Here is a 6000-nt window from a genome sequence, read left to right on the forward strand (position 1 = left end):
GTTTCTTCAGAGTCTTAAGCCTATGCTACTAGGAAAAAAAAACAAAACAAAACAAGAGGAGAGGAGAACAACGGCGGGAAATTTACCTATTCTCCAGGTGTTCAATTGCAAAGCCTCCTCTGGAGGATCAACAGCTGTGAATTCAGCGTGCTTAGGAGAAATCAGATCTATGTCTGAACCACAACTATTTCAGCAGTATCACTACCATGTTACTCTGAAGAAGCAGTCAGCACCCTTTCTATGTTAGGAAATAGCTGAACAGAGTCTGTTATTCACGTGAAGTAGTCAGGCAGGTTTCTTTAGGAAGGCTGGGTTTCACTAGAACATTACTAGCCTGTAAGCCTCATGGCATCACCTTCCATCTTGACTGCTAAACCTCCTTGTCCCCTACTATCTTCTTTGCCAAGGTACAGCTGTCCACATTTACTTTTCCTACTTGGCTGGACTGAATTTAAGAAGGGATCTTGCATCTAAGAAAGGGAACAAAAGTTGCTGCCCAGCAGCCTCTGGCTCAGGGAGGAGTGGGAAAGCTCTGTGCAGCCCCCAAGGTCCGTGCAGCAGGAGGCAGGAGGTGCTCCAGGCTCACAGCAGCAGTTCCCTTGCGGCCTGTGCAGGGAGAGGCCCCTGGTGGAGCAGGCTGTCCCCCTGCAGCCCATGGGTCCCCCGTGGAGCAGATCTCCACGCTGCTGCCCCCCTGTGGCTGGAGGAGCCCCCGGTGGAGCAGGTGGCTGTGGCCTGGAGGAGGCCGCGGCCTGTGGAGAGCCCCCGCAGGAGCAGGCCCCGGGCTGGACTGGAACAGGCTGTGCTGAGCCTGCTTTGCCCGTGACGCTCCTTGTGGAGTGATCTCCCTGTCCTTCTGGCAGCCCTTGAGCCCTTTCCAGCCTCTTTTCTCCCCTTGGCGTTGGAGGAGGGGCAGGGAGAGAGCGCTTGTGCTGGAGCTCAGCTGCCCAGCTGAGGAAAACCACCACGGTTTGCTCTCTCTTGCCGCTGCTGCAGCACGCTGGTAGCAGCCAGCAGCGTCTGTTCTTCGAGCCTCAGCAAGCCCACAGCATCTTCCTTGAAGGGATCCCTTTCCTTCACGCCTGCCAGGCGCCGCCTCCAGAGGCTGAGGGCTTGTGCCCCGTTTGCAAGCGCTTTCTCAGTGCCCCCTTCCCCAGAGAAGGATCCCAGCTGCTTGGCTCCCCTATCCCAGCAGCGCAGCAGCCAGCTGACAATGTGCTCACCTGGAGGACAGCTGCAATCTTGTCCCATGGCTCGCAGCTCACCCAGGGATGGGGATCACCTGCTTGCTGCTGCTTTTCTCTCTGCTCTCCTTTCCAACAGCCTCCTGTTCCCTGGGATGGCCCTACCTTGGGGTAGGCTGCCTTGCCTTCCTCTTGCTCCTTCCCCTTCTTGGGAGGACTTTCTGCCCTTCCGAAACGAGATGACTTCTGCATGCATTCCTTCCCCTTGTGTGTATTGGCGCCTGAGACAGCACCGGGGTAGTCCCCGGAGCCAGCTCTTAGGGCCTGTGCCAGGCTTGGAGGGGCTGCAGGGAACATGCCAGGGGCTCGAGGGGCTGCAGGGCGAGTGACAAGGCTTTGAGGGGCCTCAGGTCCCAGCGCAGTGGTTGAAGTCGATGCAGGGAACATCAGAGTTGTTGGAGGGACTGCAGGTAAAATGCCAGGGGTTGCGGGGGCTGCAGGGTGCTGAGTCACAGCTTTGCATCAGGTCAAGACGCATTTTCCTAGAACCATCCATTTCCTCCTGAAGGGGCTGAATAGCATGGAACGGTCTTCAAAATGCACAGAGCAGACCCCAGCAAACGTAGGGATGCTGCTAGCAAGTAGGGAACTTTTTTGTTGATGTTGTTAACATTGTTTCACGACAATAGATGCAAACATGTATCTTGAGTTGAGGGCAAAGGTTACCTTGGATCTGAAGCACACAGGCGTTCGCTAATGTCCCCCCATCCGGAGTGAATCCACAACAACTCGGAAGGAAAACTAAAGTCCAAAGCAGTGCACTGGGATAAAGAGAGTTTAATAGGGTAGAAAAGGAATAAAAACAAACAAAATTAGAAATGAGAATATTGATAATTTATAATGTATAAAATATGTAAATATTATTTAATTAATAATAGTAAATACTTATCATTTTCTAATAATGAAACAATGCCATACTGTACAACACAGTCAATAAAGTGGATTTAATGAAATAAATATAACAACCAGTACATTAAATAAAATTTAAAAAATTAAATTGAATAAAAATAAAACTCAGTAAATTAAATTAAATTTAAAAATTTAAATTTAATACAAATAAAACTCAGAAATTTAAATAAAATTTAAAAATTTAAATTTAATACAAATAAAACCCAGTAAATTAAATAAAATTTAAAAATGTAAATTTAATACAAATAAAACCCATTTTTCCCGTGCCAATTAGTTCCTATCCCCATCATCACTTCCCATCCCACTGATCATTTCCTATCCCAACAACGTCCCAGTTCTGATCCCCTGATCTGATGATGGTGCTGCGGGGGCCGTCGAGGAGAAGCCCGAGGTCGGTCACGGGTAGCCGTAAGAGTAGGCTCTGGCGTGGTCCTTCTGCCGCTGCTCGAAGAATTGCCCGGGGCCGATCCTCATGTGGTGGGCCGCCCGCTGCCGCTCCTCCTGGGCCGGCTTCTTGAGGCGCTCCCGCTCGGGACGCTGCTGCGGCGTGATGGGCACCGACAACTCCTGCTCCTCCAGCGGTGTGGGCGCTGCGTCGCCGCCCGCCCAGGGCCCCACACAGGGCACGTAGTCCCCCGCGGGGCTGCGAGGGGGACTGGGCAGGGCTCTCCTGAGGGCTGGGAGAAGTTGAGGCCTCTTGAGGGGAGCCAAGGGAGGCTGGGGCAGGGTTCTCTTGCGAGCAGGGATGAATTCCTGCTGGGGGGGCCTTTTGGGGAGAGGCTTGGGCATGGGTCTCCTGCGGGCAGGGTCGGAGGGTCTCTGGAGGGGACTCAGGCGAGGCTTGGGCAGGGCTCTCCTGAGGGCAGTGAGGAAGTCAGGGTCGGGGGGGCTCTGGACGGGAGCCTGGGGAGGCTGGGGCAGGGGTCTCTTGCGGGCAGGGAGGCAGTCAGGGTCGGGGCGCCTCTTGAGGGTAGCCAAGGGAGGCTGGGGCAGGGTTCTCCTGCAGGCAGGGATGAATTCCTGCTGGGGGGGCCTTTTGGGCAGGGCTCTCCTGAGCTGGGGCCGGGCTGCAGGCTTGAGGGGGGAGCTGAGTGGCGGCACAGCAGCTGCAGGGGGCTGCAGCGCCCGCCCAGCCTGCACCTTGTCGGGGTGCAGCCCAGGGCTTGAGGGGACCTCACCCAGCGCTCTGGTGGCTGCCAGTCCCTGTGTGCTGGGCTCCTCAATGTCCTCGCAGAGGTCGGGCAGCTGCGAGAGGAAGCGCTTGAGGACAGGACTGCTGGGGACAGCGGCGAAGGTGTCGTGGGGCTCCACGGCATCGAGGCAGCTGAGCAGCTCCTCCAAGCCGGAGCTGTCCAGGTCGGCCGGGAGCTGGTCCTGCAGGTGCTGCAGCTGCTGGCTGTCCCCTGCCAGCTGGGGAAAGGCCTCGGCGAAGGCATCGGGGCCCAGCTCCAGCAGCTCCAGGGGCTCCTCAGGCACCTCTGCAAGTGTCGCCGCTGAGGAAAAAGCAAGCCAATGCAATCCCCCAAGCATCCCCCGCTGCCAGCTTTGCCATGGCTCCTGGGTGTGGGGCGCCCAGCGGCCGGCTGGGCCAGCCCCAAACTCACCGTCGGGCGTCGCCGTCTGGGTGCTGGCGGTCACTGGAGCCTGGGCAGGCTCGGGGGGAGTGGGGCCGGGCAGCGGGGGCCCCTGGTCCTCGCTGAGCCCCACGGCGTGCAAGCAGAGCTCCGGCAGCTGCCCCCGGCTGCTGCTGAGGGTGTGGGGCGCGGGGAGTGCCTGCCCCCGCAGCGGAGGTCCCGGCACGAGGAGTGGTGGGGGGCCGGGGTAGGCAGGGGCCTGCAGCAGGCAGGTGCCTGCGGGGTGCAGGAGCTCCCCATGGAGCACGGCCCTGGGCCCCAAGCAGAGGGGAGCACCATCCTGGGGCACCAGCGTCCCCGTCCACATCAGCAGGGGCTGGGAGACACTGGGGGCACCCACAGGAGCGCTGTGGGGGAGCTGCCCCACAGCAGGGAGCTGCCCCACGGCGGCGGCGGGGAGCTGCCCAAGCTGCAGGTGGTGCCCCTGGGCTGGGAGGTGCCCCCCAGGTGGCAGCTGCACCCTGGCGGGGAGCTGCAGCACCTGCCCCTGGACCCCCGGGCACCACGTGCCAGACGGTGGCCTGGGGCAGTGCGGAGGGGAGGGTGGGTACCTGGGGGGGCTGCAAGGGCAGCGCCGTCGCTCCGGGGAGGGAGGGAAGCAGCCAGGCAGCCACCATTGGTGGCACGGCTGGGACAACGAAGGGGGAGTTTTGCGTCTGCGGAAGCCGTCTGGGGAAACCCTCTGTGGGAAAAAGGGCGCTGGGCTGAGCTCTGGGGCGCTGGGCTCACCAGCAGGGCCGCAGCCCCGGGAGGAGCGGGAGCCGGCTGCTGGACCTGCCATGGTGGCTGGAGAGTGGGGCGGTTGCTTGGGGAACGCGGGCAACGGGGGTTCCGTCCCAACGGCTGACCAGCCCCTCGCCGACATCCTGGGGAGGACTGCAGGCTTTGGAGCCAAGCAGGCTGCCCAGCGCAAGACTTGGCCATCCCCAGCAGGCTTTCCCTCCCATGCAGCACTTGCCATGCCCACGACGCTTCCACACCACCACTTGCCCGGCCCAAGGCTTGCCCAGCCCACGACCAGCTTCTCGGCCTCAGCGGCAGTGCCCATCCTTGCCATTTCACCGCATGGCACATTCCCAGCAACCCAGACGAAATCTGCCCCATCAACACGAAGCGTTTCTTCAGCCAAAGAGACCTCGTCCCAAAGAATTCCCCTCTCTTGGAGGACTTCTCCAAGCACTTCCTTCCCCAGGGAATGGTACCCACCCCATTCAAGACTTCCCATCCCAAGGCTTTTGCTTCCCAGGGATTTCCTTCCTAGGGAACATTGCCCATTTCCTAGCCCAATGGCTTCCCACCCCAAAGAAGTCTTCCCATGCTGTAGCCCCGAAATGCCCCCAGAGGGCACCTGGCAGCTACTGGGAAGGAAATGAGCTCTGTCATGGTGAGCTAGCTGCTCAAGGCCCTGCTCTTTGGCCCAGGTGTCTGTGAGGCGGTGTTGGCAAGGAGTCCTGTTGTGAACATAAGAACATAACGTAACAGAAGAACATAAAATCACATAAGAGAGAAAAAAAATGTAGAATAACAGAACACGACATAAGAACATCAAACAAAGACAACTCTCACGATGTGGTCTGATAGGATGGAGGAGAAAGCAGAAATCCAGCAATGCTGTCTTTCCTACTCCTCAAAACCAATTCCGTTGACAACTGGGAATGCTTCCAGCTGGAAAAAAATGCCAGAATGAAGTGGAGGACTCCTTGCCATCACTGTGTTTCTGGAGCACACCTCTACCTTTCTGTCCAACAGGGGGTTCTTCTTGGGAGATAATTGCCCAACATGAAAAAACACAACCAAAGCCAGAGGACCCATCTCCGCAACAAGACGATAAATAGAAAAGACATCTCTAGATGCAGACCCCAGAGCTCCAATTCACTATGTCCCACTAGTGGAAGTTATTTTTTAGGCTTTGTTTTTAAGGCCACTGGCTGCCTCCTCCCTTATGCTGCCCATTCTCCCTGTTGTCCTGTCTTCTTTCTCCTGCATTGCTTCCTTTCCTTGGTGGACCTTGCTGAGCTCTTTGATGTTTTGTTGTATATATATGTATGAAGACATAAAACTGTTAGAGAGTGTCGAAAGAAGGGCAACAAACAAGAGGGTCTCTTTTAAGAGGGGGATTGAGGTTTGTGGCAAGGTTTTGGTAGCAATTTAGGGGCTGCACTGTGCTGGACACAGCAACAGACGCACCATAAGCCAAAGTCAGACAATAAGCC

This window comes from Anas platyrhynchos, chromosome 20 (genome assembly GCF_047663525.1).
Source record: "Anas platyrhynchos isolate ZD024472 breed Pekin duck chromosome 20, IASCAAS_PekinDuck_T2T, whole genome shotgun sequence".
In the NCBI taxonomy this organism is placed as follows: Eukaryota; Metazoa; Chordata; class Aves; order Anseriformes; family Anatidae; genus Anas; species Anas platyrhynchos.